General features: G+C 39.8%; 1 protein-coding gene and 2 non-coding genes across 5 annotated transcripts in view; 1 reads left to right on the forward strand and 2 right to left on the reverse strand.

The window, feature by feature from the left end:
* The window catches only part of trps1 (trichorhinophalangeal syndrome I), a 160,002-nt gene extending 149,492 nt beyond the window's left edge, over positions 1–10,510 (reverse strand). For all 3 annotated transcript variants that reach the window (XM_086063259.1, XM_086063263.1, XM_086063256.1), the window contains exons 1-3: positions 10,474–10,510; positions 10,277–10,357; positions 7,148–7,232 (exon numbers count right to left, since the gene is read on the reverse strand). The gene's annotated coding sequence lies outside the window, so the exon portion shown is untranslated. The remainder of the gene's footprint in view (positions 1–7,147; positions 7,233–10,276; positions 10,358–10,473) is intronic.
* A 5,912-nt stretch (positions 10,511–16,422) lies between these two features.
* trnah-gug (transfer RNA histidin (anticodon GUG)) lies at positions 16,423–16,494 on the reverse strand. The gene has a single exon. It is a non-coding gene; the product is annotated as a tRNA-His (tRNA).
* Positions 16,495–16,777: 283 nt separating this feature from the next.
* Positions 16,778–16,849, forward strand: trnah-gug (transfer RNA histidin (anticodon GUG)). Its single transcript has one exon. It is a non-coding gene; the product is annotated as a tRNA-His (tRNA).
* The last annotated feature ends 27 nt before the right edge of the window (positions 16,850–16,876 follow it).

The raw sequence follows: 16,876 nt of genomic DNA on the forward strand, positions 1-16,876 counted from the left end.
GATTGTCAAGTCATGTCGTTGAAGCCAAGCAAGTCCCAAGTCTAAAATTGGCAACTTAAGTCTGACTCGAGACAAGTCTGTCCATCTGTCCATGCGATGGAAACTCTCGTTGAAATACCTTGAAACGGAAATGCATTTTAGAGCCCAATCGTGGGCTTCGTACCACAAGGTTCAAACGCAACCACGGGCCGTCACATTAGCACCAATTAAATCAGCTCGGCAAAGGTAGAAGCAACCTGAACGTCCCCGCTGCTATTAGCCACGGACTTTGCTTTGTGGAAACACGCCGTTTGATGTGTTTCGCCGTATATGGAAATGAATTGAAACCACTCTGCGGGACACCAGGCAATCTAGCAAGGCGAGGGGGAAAGGCTCGCCGAATCGACGAGAAGACGGCGGCAGGGGGATCAAAGAGCAGGCTTTGTATTATCCAGGTTTCCTTGATGAGTCGCAGGTCGGATTAACCACCTGCGATCCTATATGCCTTCTTATATGATCCATGAATGTGGAGGGAAAAAAAAGATGGCGAAAGAGTCTCATAAATCTTATGTGACTGTAAGTCTATACAGACAATTGAGCTTGACAGGATTCAGCTGCTTTCGCCAGAGCCTGCGTTTATCCGGGTTAGTTGTGGGTTTTGGATGCATTGGGGTGTGGTCTGGCGATATGTCAATTCCTTTTACTTAGACCGCAATCACCTATACTGGTCTCTAAGATGGAAACAGAGACGGTAATGGGAAATCTCATAACTGATTTCAATGTTTTTGCGTATCTTCACTAGTAACTCTAATTACAGAAGATTTTACACTAAGGTGACCAGACGTTTTGGCCGTGGCATTTCTGATTTTGAGCCTTGGGTCCCGGATCTTGGCAGATTTCGCCAACCTCATTATTTTGTCCCACTGTTACGTACGTCCCAGTATTTTTCCATGTGTATGTCAACCACACAGTTGTCATAGTGATTCATGCAATAAACCAATTAAAAGTGAGTTTAACTGTTATATTCCTTCTTATTTACTCCCAAATTCACGTTTGCGTTACGTAGCAGGCGGTGACCGGAACTACAACCACTTCCTGCTTTCACATCGAAGAATCATGAGAAATGTAGTCCTACTATCAACTGCAGTCATCAGTGTTGCTGGTCAGACAACGCGTTTAGCATTAGCGATTGACGCGCATGTTGGCAGTATGTGCCCCGGCAGTTAGAAAAAACATTTTTTTTTTAAATGTAAATAAAAAAACTGTAAACAATGTTTCATCAACTTAAGCACAAATGTGCCGGTTATTACAAGATAACGCTGATAACCCGGTTAGCCGATGCTAAACTGTGCTAACTGTGTAGCTCAAGATCTGCTTAGGACTTTAACTCATTCACTGCCATTGACAGCTATAGATGTAAAAAAAATAACAAGAGTATGAAAACCTAGATTTTTTTTGTACATTTAGAGCAGATATAACATTTGTGATTAATCGTGAGTTAACTAGTGAAGTCATGCGATTAATTACAATTACAAATTTGCATTGCTTTATGCCCCTAATTTTTAATAATATTTTCTTTTTTTTCTTCTTCTTTTTTTTCTCTTTTCTTTTCATACTCTTGTTAACAAAATTGGGAAAAAAATGTTAAACTAACAGAAATAGTTCAAATGAATTTTTGACGTCTATTGCCGTCAATGGCAGTGAATGAGTTCATGTTTTAGTGCCTCCGTTTAAACATTAAACAAATATATTTTCCATAATACTGTGTGGCTCCTTTAAGGCTTTTAACAGGTTCATTCAGGGACAGGCACATACATACAAGTCCAAAATCCACTCTACTTGGACTCTGTGTAGGCATTTGTTAGCATGCCAATTACTGGATCACCTCTGTTACAAGTGTGAACAATGTCATCGCCCTAATTTCCATGATCAATTTATATCTCTCAGCAGTCGCCATGTGTCTAAGCGTGACAAATAGCTTGTGGCTCTGAAGGGCAAGACTGTAGCGTGTAAATGTGAGATGTCGCCGCCGCTACAACTCATTCCATTGCGCGCTATCAGAAAAGAACGGATCAGATTAGCCGAGGATGACGTTTATGGATTTACCACCAATACCGCGACGTCTAATAGGAATTCGAGAGCCCTTGACAGCCTTTTACCTCCTCGGTCAAATTATAGCCGTTGTTGGAATTTCCTCCTTTGCCTGTCACTTCGCTCAGAAGCCCTTAAAGCTGCGTGCAATGGGGCCACTCGTGCTTAAGAATGGTAGACATTCTCTATCGTAGAATCAAACCTCACTATTCTCGGGGATTAGGGGCCATGCAAGCCCTGTTGGGAATAGCAAACTCTGGCGTAAATGCTAACGAGTAGCTAACATTGGCTAACAGATATACGGAGCAGAAAATGTTTTACTAAGTAGTAGTTCAACTGATAAAGTAAATCTCATGACTATTTCTTGTAAACACATTAGAAAATGGTAGTAGACTTATAAGTATACTGTATTTTTCAGGTAAATGTACTTAACTTGAAGTATTTATTTTTCTGCTTATTTTTTAGTTTTACATTTCAACCTTTGTGAATGACAACACGATGTAAAAAAAGATGTAAGCAGAGAGGTAAATGTTGAGATTTTATATATTTTACATAATGTACATGAGTTGAGTCAGTATCAGAGTCTTTTTCTACACAAGATCTGTACTTCTACTTAAGTATATAGTGAGAGCGCTTTTGCCACTTCTGGGCGTCCCAACAGCCCTCGCCCTCGGCAAATATATGCCGAGCTCGACAACTTTCTGCCCAACTTATTCTAAAGTGTTTGCGACTTCTTCATGAATTTATGATTTACACGTGCTGCTTTGGTGACTTGCAGCAATTTTGAGTTCCCTTGGCAGCGAGCATCGTCGTGTTTTAACTGTCAGCTACACCCCGGAAGAAAAAAAAAAAGATTAAAAAAATAAATAAAGAGCAAAATTGATGTGCTGGCTCGCTGAAAGAGATGAACAGAGGGCACTCTTGAAATGTTGCTGATGTATAGCCATCTCGGCTGTCCTGAACTGAGGAGGGAACTCCTCAGATTTATTATGCATCCAACTCAGCCTAAAGACAAAATTAGCAAAGTAGCAACAAGGACAAGCCAAAACTTGGGAGCTTCTTAAGGATTGACAAAGTTTGGGACAAAGACTGGAAAAGACACTACGAACCTAAATGCAACAAGAGGAATTGCAAAAGAGTTCCCGAGTTTAAAGGGGAAGCCAACCCCAAAAAAATGTCTTGGCAATATGTTCTATGCAGCCACATTAGTCTAAATATTTTTGGTTAACTCATTCACTGCCATTGACGGCTATTGACGTAAAAAATGCATTTGAACTATTTCTAGTAGTTTAAAAACTTTTCCACTTTTGTTAGCAAGAGAATGAAAACCTAGAAGAAGAAAAATATTGTACATCTAGAACAGATATCAAATTTATGATTAATCGGGAGCTAACTATTGAAGTCATGCGATTAATTACAATTAAAAAAAAGTAATCGCCTAATGCGATAAAAAAAGAAAAGAAAAGATTATTACAAATTAGGAGCGTCAGGTGATAACATTTTTAAATCGTAATTAATTGCATGACTTCACGAATTAACTCAAGATTAATCACAAATTTTATATCTGTTCTAAAATTTCAAATAAAACATTTTATGTTTTCATACTCTTGTTAACAAGAGGGTAAAAAACTGTTTAACTAATAGAAATAGTTAAAATGAATATTTGACGTCTATAACCGTCAATGGCACTGAATGAGTTAATATTGCGTTAGGGGAATATGAGTTAAGCAGCAAAATCCAGCAGTTTTTATCAATATCAGAAGGCGGCCATTTTGCCACTTGCTGTTGAGTGAAAATGACATCACAGCTGCTCAGGTCTCAAGTAAACAACCAATCGCAGCTCAGCTTCAGAAAACAGGTGAGCTGTGATTGGTCGTTGCCTGAGCCCTGAGCAACTGTGATGTCATCTTGAGTGGACAGCAAGTGACAAAATGGCCGCCCCTAGAGATGGATAAAAATGGCTGGATTTTACTGCATAACTCATATTCCACAAATGTAATATTAATCAGAATTACTAGTGAAGTCACATATGACATATTATGTTGAGTGAAAATCTGCAATATAGTACGGAAGCGTATTGATTTCACTTGAAAAAAAAAAATCCTGTTTTTGTGACTAATTTTTGGGGGGAGCTTTGTTTTTTTGAGTATTTTTTTCTGTTTTATTGAATATTTTTCCCTGTTTTTGAGTTTAAAAAAAATCTGTTTTAAAAAATATATATTTTCTCAGTTTTTCTGAATATTTTTTAAAGGGGTTTTCCCTCAGAGATTAGAGAACAAACCACAATACAGTATGCACATTTATTTCTTTATTGAGAGCCAGTAAGTAAACATGACCATCTTATTGCATATGGAGGTATGCGGGAAAGTGTCCACTTCCGCTATTAGCGAGTCTGCAACAAGTCACTTGGAGTTCAGAGGTAAAAATAAAATAAAAAATACTCCGAAAAAAAGAACACCAGCTCTGTTTTTCGGAATATTTTTTTTCCTGTTTTTTTTAATAGATTTTTTTCAGTTTTTTTTTTAAATATATATATATATATTTTTAATAATTGTTCCCGTTTTTCGGAATATTTTTTTTCAGCCTGTTTTTCGGAATTTTTTTTTGACAGAAAAAATATTCAGTAAAACTGAAAAAATATATAAAGAAAACAGAAAATAATAAAAACTCAAAAAAAACAAAGCTCCCCCCAAAAAATTGTCAGAAAAACAGGAGGGTTTTTTTTCAAGTGAATGCAATACGCTTTCGTAATATAGAGACCATATTTTAAAAAATGAAATGAAAAAAAATAAATGCATAGGGCAATGGGCAAGCTATTTATTTTTTTTTACTCACATTTGCCGACAAGATAAATCATTGATCAAAGTGGTAGTCAACACTTGTTTATATTGGCCTGTGTGAGTCAGTGAATGGATGTTGTTTTTCAGCATCTTACTCAGCATGCAACACGCCCTTCTGAGCGCAAACCGCAACGTTTTCTGATCTCGCGCCACACATTCACTGTCGGGAGGACGTGCAAACCGCCAAGGTTTTTCTCCACGTTGTACACACCACCGGGGGCCGCCCCCGCAGCGCGCCTCTCCTTGGGGTTTTGTGGCGCCGCAACAACATTACGCAGGGTCCGCTCTCCAATCGTGACAGGGGGGATGCTGGTTATTGGTTGGACCACAAGGGAGCCCGCCAGGCCAGGGAAATGTGCGGAAAACGTGGCGCTCTTCATCATGAATTATGTTGACGCTTCTCTGCGCAGGAGAGACTCCCTTTGGTGCCTTTCATCTGACTTTTGAGAACCAATAAGTGTCACAACATTAAAGGTGCGGCTGCATAATGGAATGAAATCCAATACCTGGCTCCAAAGTTTTACCTACAAAGAAAATAATGTTCAGTTCTGTTTGGGTATATTGAGGCTTTTTTGAAGTTTTCGGCATTTGTATACACTATATTGCGGCCCAGCGTTCATGCCAACACTATATCCCAATTATTATTTTTTTAAATGGAGTTTTATAGAATACGGGAAAGTTCGAGTTCCCACAAAACAAAGAGAATATTTGCCTGCAATAATTTTTGTTGGCTCTGTTTGTATGTGTTGCTGCTACCAGTTGTTTGAAAGTTTATAATTACCATTAGGGATGTTCGATACCACTTCTTTTTTTTTTCACACTGATATCGATACTCAACTGTTAGGTAGTCACAATACCGATACCAGATACAGATACCAGAAGGAGGCTACATAAAATTCCCCCCCAAAAATGACAGATAATTTTAAAGAATGACCTAAAAATCCCAGTATAGTATTTTTCAATGTCAAGTTTTATTTCCTGATTGTAAAATGGCCACGAGAGGGTGCGGCCACCTAATATGGGTACTCGTTCATCCCTAATTATCATAACATCTATGCTAATTTCAGTTAGCCCCTTTTATGGTGTTTCACATTATATGTTAGCATTAAACTAATAGACTTTTGTGAGAGAAATTTACTGTATATGGTTTGAATGAATATTTATGTTGAGTAAATTCCAATTGGAAGTGACAAAAATAAATAAAAGCGAGCATGCAATTCCTCTTTTAAACGATAATCTTCCATTTTTTTGACCACTTGAGTGAGAACCGAAGAATACTTTAAAAAAGTGATTTTTAAATTAGTTTTTAACATTTTAAAAAAGGTGTCTCTAAATTGCATATGCGTAAAAATACATTAAATGTATGAGGCAAAACAGTCAAAAATAAATACCGCTTTGGCCGGTGCTGAGATTTCAAGGACATTTCCATCCATCCATCCCCTATAGCACTTGACACTGGGTGAGAGGTGGGGTACACCCTGGACTGGTCGCCAGCCAATCACAGGGCACAAACAACCCTTAACTCACAGTCACAGCGATGGACAAGTCAATGACTCTCACTTGCATGTTTTCTGGGCTGTGGGAGGAAGCCTCGATTCGAACCCTGAACCTCAGGCCCGTAATGCAGTAACGGGCTAACCACTTGCCCTTGGTCCCATCCGATAAGCATTTAGCTTCCGTCTGACGGTGGCCTGTGTCCTACAAAAAGCTCTTCAGTAAAGCGCACGCACGCTCCAACAAGAGCAACATATATTCAGCTGGCGAGCGGATGACGGGCATATTATACAATGAATTGAATTTGTTGCATCACGTCCGCCGTGCGTCACGCCGACTTTCCCCTCGCTGCGCGGCCCGTATAGATTGTGCGCGTCAAGGTGTGTCTGCTTTTCTAATAAGAGCGCATTACAACGCGAGGGAATAGATGGCTAATGTAAGTGCGGAGGCAGCAAGAAGAGAGGAGAAAAATGCTCCTCTTTTTTTCAGAGGTGTGCAAATGTCAACAGTGCCATCCAGTGGATGTTAGCATCTCGGAAGACAACTCCCATCACATGTGATCCTCATCAGCTGCTTGCAAGTGTGTGTGTACATTGCCCTAATGATGACCCACTAGAACCAAAACCATCTCGCATACGACTCCATCCATCAAAGCGTTTTGCAGTTACACCAGACAACTATGAGAGGACGCCATTCATCAGCCGTTGTTCACGCGGTGCATTCAGGGACGCTAGGAAACTTACCTCCAAACGGGCCGTGGGTCAACATCCTTTTTTGGGGGGAAGATTCACGCTGTCAAGTCCTGGGTCCACCAAAATAGAAAGATGTCTGTGTGAAAGATGAATAAAAAGACTTTAGTTGTGTGTATGGGTGAGTTGTCATGGAGACTAAATGTGCTCACATTGTGGACAAAGAGAATACAGTAGATGGTTACTTTAAGTGAGCATTTACAGTACATTATATTCATTTTGATCATTAAATCGTTAATAGAGCAAATATTCGTAAACTAAGCAATTTTACACATGCCTTCAACCAATGTCTATTTTTATTATAGAATAAGTTCATCAATTTTAATGATTGTATTATTGTGGACAAAGGAATACAGTAGATGGGTTCATTAGATATGCCTGTTGCACAATCCACTGAGCATTTATATTATGCAGTCCTGTACTATTTCTTACATTAATTTAGCCTCTTTTTTTATGATGATGAAAAAAATATCTTTACAAATTACGGTTATGTCATTTTTTCAACACTTTTTTCAACGGTCTTAGAGCAACGGATGATGCAATAAATAAACCGTTGAGCTGACTAAGCTGCGTAATCAGCAAAAAATAAATCTGTATGCATCATATCTTAATGGCTGACCGCTTCCTTCTGCACTGAAGCATTTCATTTTGAACAAAAGAGGCTTGCTCTATGAATCTAACTTAACTATTTTCACTAGTTATTGTGGAAAAATATCCAGACATGCAGTCCCTATTTTATAGTATATCCAGCATTAAAATGTTTATAGACCCTTTTAAAATAATACAAGCACATTTACCAAGAGCAACAAATAATCCCTCTGTTTACAGTAAAAACAAATCTATTTTTTTTTTACCAAACAAACTTTTCATCACACCATATCCATCAATAATCATGCCAAAAGATGCACGTTACAAAATGAACTTACGGCTGTTGCTTTCTGTAGGCTTAAAAGCAGGGTTGAATGCAAAAAAAATTTGGAGCGACTTGAAATACTTAACTTCCTGTATTCAATCTTCTTCTGACTTTAACCAAAGTTACACAGTCAAACTAAACAGTGTGCCGCCATCTGGTGGTCAACAATAGAATTACACCCAGCATAAACAAGAGGCAGAACAAAACAGAGCTATGAATTGTACAAAAACATTCAGCAAATTAGCGGGACGTGATAGAGCTTCTGTCGTGGATTTTATTAGATTGTGCAAGTGGAACTAACGGTGTGAAAAAAAGACACACGCATGATGTCTAACGTTCACACACACACACACACACACTTTGCCTTTTCTTTACAAACGCCAGCATGCCCTGAGCTGATAAAGTTTATCAAGCGACACACACCTGCAATGGAAGGCAATGGAGCCTGCTACTACCTCTCAGTGTGTATGAGTGTAGGGAGGCGGGGGTCGCATAAATGCTGTTGGGGGCCCAAGGTGACAATAATACACTTCTGGCTTGAGTGCTCAACACACATCACTGCATGCTCGCAGACTCGCCGTTTGTGTGTGTTGGTGTGCTGCGAGTGTGTTTGCTCTTCGGGGCGAGCTCAACTTTATCGCATGATGGCATCTAAATCCAGGAATAAATATATTCTATATTGAATGCTTCAAGTTGTGCAGAGTAGCAAAAGTACGCAATCTGCAGCATATCACCTTTTGGGCACCCTGCTGTTAAAAGAGTATCAACTGCAGTGGTACGGTACCTAAAGGGTAAATAAGGCACACAGCACGTGTTGCGGTTTGTTGACTGGGTGGTCCGCTGATGGGAATGGAATAAAATACTAATGTACACACAAACATTCTCATTCTCACTCTCACCATTTACAGTTTAGAGTCAAATGAACCAAAGCTAATATTCATTGTAACATTCATTGTTTTCTTTTTATAACCCAAACTAATTGCATTCTTTTGGCGCATTTGCGTAAAGTTGTTGTTGTTTTTTAAATATCAAAGACAATTTTGAGTCATCAATGAATTTAACAACCATGTTTTAGTATGGAAGAAAAATGAGATCCTTCTATAACCCTATTGTTTTTTTTTTTAAACATCAAAAGCAATTGTCTTTTTACGCTTTTGAAGTCATCAAAAAGACACTTTCATGAACTGTTTGTCAATGCCATACGTCAGACATTTTTGTCTTCACTGAATTGAACAATTTCTAAACATCTAAGATTTCAAGCCTTCTCTTAACCTAATGTCTTTGTAAACATCAACAATTGTGTCTTCAATGAACCCAACGACATTTTTTCAGTATGTTGTTGTAAACGTCAAAAAAAAATTGTCTTGAAAACATCAAAGACAATTTAAAAAACATTCTGTATGTATTTTTGTACATTTATAAGACAATTTAGAGTCTTCGCTGAAGCAATTACATGTCAAATTAAAGTATTCAATCAACTCATGTTCGCGTTTTTGTCAACATCAAAAAGAAATGCGTCTCCTAAATGTCAACGTCTTCAAAAACAATTTAGTCGTCAATGAACCAAATATACGTCAAGTTAAAAGTCTTCCGTCAACCTATCGTTCACGGTTTTGTAAACATCAAACCCAATTTTGAGTCTTCTAGACCTGTCTAGGTTTGAATCCACAACCTTGTCACAGTGAGGAAGCACCACATTACCTCTATGCTGCCCATCATGCTAACATCATGTGACCTACAGTTAGCCAAAAGCTAACGCAAAAGAGACGACAACAACTATCGTGAGTATTTCGGGACGGGTTGTAAAATTTCTCCGAAAGCCCGCACGGGTCTCCCAAAGCGCCCCGCCGCTTTTGTCACTTTGTCAAGCCGGCTGTCAGTCACTCTGTCACCGTCAAGCAGCCTAGCGAGCCGCGCGCGGAGGCTGAGGCCGAATCAATCACACTCTTGTCAGCTGCGGAGGCCTGTTTGCTTTGGACGGATTACACAAATACCGGTACACACATTTTTGGGCCAACACACCCAGACTATTGAGGCTTCCCTAAATTAACATCCCATCCGGCTCATTTCAAAATTGCAAATATTTGCAACTATATGACTTGAAAGCAGAAAAGGGAGACACGCACACACGCACAACTATCGGAGGCAATCAGCCAGTAAAAAGCAGAGTGACATTTTTTCATAGCGATGGACTTAAATCGTGCCGTCACCTTCCAAACGTCCCACTTTGTAGTCCGCCTGTGTCAGGAAAGCGTCAATACTTTCTCCTCGTGACACCACAGCGCCCCTCCCTGGTGAAACGGTCGAACAGCAAGCTGTAAGGGTGCTGTAATTACTGGTAAGAATAAGTCCGAGTGGGTGCAAATAAGGATAGAGGATGAAAAATGGTGAGTTTGGAGTCGCTCACTTTCTCCTTCACTTCCGGATCCGATGCGGGCCATTCGTTCTGTGCCTTTTGTTACGCGTGTGAAGGTTGATGAACAGGATGGATGAACAGATGGGCGGATGGATGGGGGGGGGGGGGGGGTGTGAAAGAGAGTGCAAACACCTGAAGGAAAGGACAGAAAAGGAAGAGCGCATCTTGTGAAGAAAGCACACATGCTGAGTTTAAAAGTGGTGCAGTACGACTGAATGGGCATGCATACTAATTCCAACTGCTTGATGTCAACTGGAAGGACATCACGTACATTTTGAAAAGTCTCGGAGACACACAAAAGTGAAGGAGTCCGACTTTGGGAGGAATTTAGTTGAAGTGCTGATGAGAGGGGGGCGTATTTGTTTTGGAATCTAAACTAAATGGGAGGAGCTTCATCGTGCAAAAAAGATATTGACCAAACAAAGGGCTTCATCAGGAGGAAAAGTGGAAGATCTTTGACTGGCCAGACATTAAATCATTCACTGCCATTGACGGCTATAAACATCAAAAATTAATTTGAAATATTTCTATTAGTTTATTTTTTCCCCACTTTTGTTAACAAGAGTATAATAAATAAACAAGTAAGTAACTAATAAATAAGTAAAATTTGTGATTTATCGTGAGTTAACTAGTGAAGTCAGGCGATTAATTACAATTACATATTTTAATTGCCTGATGCCCCTAATTTTTAATAATATTTTCTTTTTTTCTTCTTTTTTTCTTTTTATACTCTTGCTAACAAAATTGAGAAAAATGTTAAACTAATAGAAATAGTTCAAATGAATTTATTGCCGTCAATGGCAGTGAATGAGTTCATGTTTTAGTGCCTCCGTTTAAACATAAAAAAATAATAATAATAAATGTGTTTTACTTCAATAGTTAACTCACGATTAATCACAAATGTTATATCTGTTCTAAATGTACAATAAACAATATAGGTTTCCATACTACTTGTTAACAAAAGTACAGAAATAGTTTAAATTATTTTTTGACGTTTATAACCGTCAATGGCAGTGAATGAGTTAAAGATGTAAATAATGTGATGTAAATAACATGAACTAAAAGCCGGACTTTTGAACTCATGTCTGATATTCGTCTTTTGTTCTCAAACCTAAATGTCTTCAGTCTACAACAAAAACTCAAAACCGTCCCGATGCTTTTGGAGGGGACTGTATGAACATTTACATACTTTACACATGCATTTTGCTGAACTGATCACCTGAGAGCAGCTTAACCGCCAATGTTTGATGTTGCGTCGCGGTTGATTTTCGCTCTGCTTTTCAAAGAGATTAAAAGCAGATTGCAACTTGCCTCGCTCGTTTACACATTTGTGTGTGTGTGTGTGTGTGTGTGTGTGTGTGTGTGTGTGTGTGTTGTGCGGACATGCTGTGCCCTGCTAAAATTGAACTGTCATGGCCAGAATGGGCACTTTGATCATTTCATGTTCGCAGTCAAGGCAAAAGAGAAGGATGAGGGAAATAAGGTGAGTAGGAAGGAGGAGGAAAGGGAATGCAAATGAAAGCAGGAAATGTACATGAAAAAAAAATCAAAGCAGAAAACTATGAAAGGGGCGAGAAAAGAGCGGACAAGAGCGGTCGAGGGCGCGTGCACAAAAAGACGGGCGGCTGATGGAGGATAAGGGATGAAAGCCTCCTTTCAGCCCCGCGACGAGGATGAGCTGCGCATGGCATGCCACTTACCCGCACTCCGTAGCGTGAGATGACTTCCCAGAATTCCTTTCATGTCCATCAGGACGCAGCCTGAGGAGGGAGACCTCAAGACACACACACATCGTGCATAAGTGTCAACTCCATATTGTTGAGAACGGACACGGAAGGAACTTTAGTTTCATGCCTCCTTTTCTGATTTTGACCCCAATTCTGACACCAAATTCCAAACTCATTCACTGCCATTGACGGTTATAGACGTCAAATATTAATTTGAACTATTTCTATTAGTTTAACATTTTTTTACCCTTTTGTTAACAAGAGTATGAAAACATACCATTTTTTTAATTGTAATTTTAGAACAGATATAACATTTGTGATTAATCGGGAGTTAACTTGTGAAGTCATGCAATTAATTATGATTTTAAAAAAATATCGCATGACGCTCCTAATTTTTTATATTTCTTTTTTTTTAATCACATACATTTTTTTAATGTAATTAATCGCATGACTTCAATAGTTAACTCCCGATTAATCATAAATTTAATATCTGTTCTAGATGTAATTTTTTTTCTTCTTCTAGGTTTTCATACTCTTGTTAACAAAAGTGGAAAAAAAATTAAACTAATAGAAATAGTTTAAAAAAAATTTTTTTTACGTCAGTGAATGAATGAGTTAATAACATGATGGTAATATACACAAATAGTAAAGAATTACTGACACACAGCTTTTCGCAGGAGATATGGGCTGAGACCTGCCGCAAACATGGACATTTCTTTAAATTAATTTGCAAACGTCGGGTCACGAATGCTGTAATATTTTCACTTGTGGAGGCAGCACTTCATCGCCAACCAGATCCATGCATTTGTAACAAAAATATATCAACAACTTAGCCGAACAGTCGCGTGTGTGCTCCTAATCAAAAGCCAAGACTGTTTGCTAATGCTAATGAATTATGCTAACCTGTGCTAAATTAGCTTTTTGGCTTTTGTCATGATGACAGTGCTAGTGTTTAAAAATGGCAGATTTTACCCAGCCGAGATGCCAAGTCGGGATAAATTTTGGCATGAATGTGGTTATTATCTAAATTATTCAGAAAATGGCGCAAACACATTTTCTGAAACAGCGAACAAAAGATTCAAAGATTTTCAAACTTGATGGCTGACCAGTCACTCCAGAGACCCAACAATTTGTGTCACCTTTTCACAACATGTCCCCAATAAGGACAAAAGGCTGCGAGTATCCATCAATCACATAAAATAATAAATATTGTAAACGGCAGTGATTGACAGGGTCACAAACTTTCTCCGCTGTTTTTTTGCACTTTCTGCTATTAAGGTGACTTTGCATACAGTATTCGTGTGTGTGTGCGCGTTTGTCATCCAGCCCAAAAAAAGACAACGTCCATCAAAAGCCATGTTGTTCCTTTACGAGGAAGTGACTAAGATCGATAGATAGATAGATAGATAGATAGATAGATAGATAGATAGATAGATAGATAGATAGATAGATAGATAGATAGATAGATAGATAGATAGATAGATAGATAGATAGATAGACCAGGTGAGTTTGTGTGTTACCTTGGAGGACAGCAGAAGGGTATCCGGCTAACTTCTCAACTCGTTCAATCACGAGGCGACAGGGCGCGGGAGGCTGCGGAGAGAAGGACGGAGAGAGGGAGAGAAATAATGAAGGCGACAAGGCGAGACGGATGGCGAGAGGTTAAAGATTCCGATATAGACGGGCGGGAGAGCGGCGCGAGGGAGGGACGGACGGGAGGCATTAAAAAGAATAGTGTGAGCTCGCCAGGGCGGCGGCATTGTTTAATCATTTGGGAAACAAGACGGCGGGAAAAGGGGGAGAATGGAGATGGGTAAATGAGAAAAGAGTGACAGATACGACGAGCGGCGGGAAGTGTGGAATGAGAATGAGGCTAAAGCAAAGGAGGATGTATGGGGATTTGTATTCTCTCTTTTTTTTTCAATGCAGGACAGCGATGGCGGCAGAAAGGGAAGAGATTTAAAAAGATTCCCAGACTATAATTCACATGAAAAATGATCATTAATGAGAATTGTTCAACCTTTTCCCACGTTCCCACCATACACGGCATGGCTGACTTCAATAAAACGGAGAGATTTTCTGATGCCTTGCATATCTTGGCTGAACGGCATGTGTTGAATTTCCGGATATAATACACCCCGAGCAACCTTGGTGTGACTAACTTCGACTTAAGTGTTGAAGCTTTAATCAAATGTGGAGCTTTTGAAGCAGGCCTGATTACCTGGCAGGCTAAAAACATCCAACTTTTTCATCATTCTGCTGGCCTGACAGCTGAAAATGTCCATTTCATAGCGCCAGCCACACATGCAAAAATGTGAGCGTATAGGGATTGTATCCACGCGGGAGGTCATTTGGAAACGAGTCGTACTCAATGTCGATTCCTCTCCTCCATTAGTAGCAAAACTCCATGAAGAGTGATGGATGTTAATGAAGACACGCGACGGGGTGATTATGGATCATCGCCGCGTATAATGATGATGCGAGAGAATGGAGACGGACGGAGGTTGGCGGCGCGAGATGGAGCTGCTGCGCCACCAATTGGTGGACGTCATACGTCCTTACACAAGTAGTCCCATTACATTTCATCCATGTATAGACTGTGCCGGTGCGATTAATATTCCTTAAAGCGCACCTCATCATGTTTTATGAGCATGGCGTGCAAATGGCAGTGGGCGGCCGAGATTCCGCCGCCATGACTTTCCGAGCTGAGAGGGCCCGACGGCCCGAACGTGGTCACCTTTTCGCCTCAAAGTGGGAAAGGAAGAATGTGCCCGAGGATCTCCACCTGCTCGCCTTCTCGCGGGGGAGCGGAAAGTCTGTAATTTGCTTCATGTATTTGTCTCGGGTATCCCGAGGGGAGGCAGGAAGTACATCACTGGCACAGGGAGCGGCCAAGGCTTTTTAATCACTTCTGACAAGTAGACGGGCGAGGGATGCGTCGGTTGCAGGGGGGGTGGGGCGTGGGGCGTGGGGGGCACCCTTCTTCTATCTTTGAAATGCTGCCATTCTCCTTTGCATTTTTTACACCCTCATACTGTTCTTGACATTCTCTCCTCTGCCCAAAGGCTAACTGCACACTGACAAGAGGTTCTTTTTTTTTTTTTCATTCTTCTACCCCTTCTCCTTACCTTTCACACTTTCTGGCCTGCTGGGAAATATTATGGTTAAAGCATTGAGAAAAAAAAGTATATATAGCTAGAAAAGGTCAATGCATTCATTTTGGCAAACCCCAGGTTTGAAGCAAGTATGCCCCCTAGTGGTTGTGAGAAGCATTGGGGTGACGTCACATCAACTCGTCATTTGATTGGACACTTACACGAACGGGCACAGACGTGGCAAAAGTACAAACAGTCAGGACTGAAGGTAGAAATGTAGATATTTGTCTTATTTTTTTATTTAAAAAAGGACCATTAAAAATAGAAGTATTGATACACTTTACTGTCTTTTTTTTTAATAAAAAAGGACCATTAAAAATAGAAGTATTGATACACTTTACCGAAGTAAAAGCAAAAAAAACAAAGACTCTGATATGCACAAAAGCAAAAAGTTAGTTATCAAAACAATTTTTGTCATTGCTCACCGTGTGAACTGACAACCAAAAGCTAAATTAACTAGCGATAACAACTGTTTTGTTTTGATTTGTTTGCCAGATTGGATTGACACGTGAACGCTGCCTCTTTTCATATTTAACTGCATTTTCATTGCCACTTTAATGCTGACACAACATAAAACTATTAATTCTCGAGGGCTTTATGCTGCGGATAACATCACGCATTCTTGAATAATACTTTTGTTGTTCTTTTAAGCCCTATGATAGCTCTCTAGCTTCTGGTAGTGTTATTTGAAAAACCAGAGGAACATCCTGACCACTCGTGAGAAGTTGAACTCCTGGTTGTGCCGCCTTTAACCAGTTAATCCACTAAATATCTTTGGTATGACTGTGATCAAGAGGTATTTCCGGTAAATGGCATTTTCATTACTGTACAGTGTACAAAAGCATAGCATGTAGAGAAAATAGTGTACAGTGTACACTATTTTCTCTACATGCTATGCTTTTGCAATTTTCCTGCGCATATGTACAACGTGTTTCAAAACGATTTTAAGATTCGAACAGGGGTACATTAGTTTGCTTAGTTATGCAAAACAAAATAAAAAAAATTTGGTAGAGGAAAAGCCGTTTCATTTTTATTTGCTACAAACTTAAATTCAAAAATGCCGTGACCCGGATTCGAACCGGGGTTGCTGCGGCCACAACGCAGAGTACTAACCACTATACGATCACGGCTGTTGAGTCCTTCGAATAGTTGAATATCTGTAGAGTTGTGCCGTAAACGACATGGGAGGGACGTGATTTGTCGGTGGAGATGTGTACACTACTACACCGCACGCTGGAAGAGCAGTCTAAACTAAAATAACATGTAACCTGTTGCATTGAGTACTTAATTAGTATTTTAGCTAAGCTTTTTCGGGTGCACAATTACTGGCAGGTTAAAGGGGCAATATTCTGACAGTAGACTGGCTGACGTGGCTCTCTGTCTACGATCCAACTGTATCACATTCAACTAACAGCCGTGATCGTATAGTGGTTAGTACTCTGCGTTGTGGCCGCAGCAACCCCGGTTCGAATCCGGGTCACGGCAATTTTGAACTTCATCTTTGCTCGTAAA

This window comes from Leptonotus elevatus, chromosome 19, assembly GCF_054856555.1.
Source record: "Leptonotus elevatus isolate MCC_2025b chromosome 19, RoL_Lele_1.0, whole genome shotgun sequence".
NCBI classification, from domain to species: Eukaryota; Metazoa; Chordata; class Actinopteri; order Syngnathiformes; family Syngnathidae; genus Leptonotus; species Leptonotus elevatus.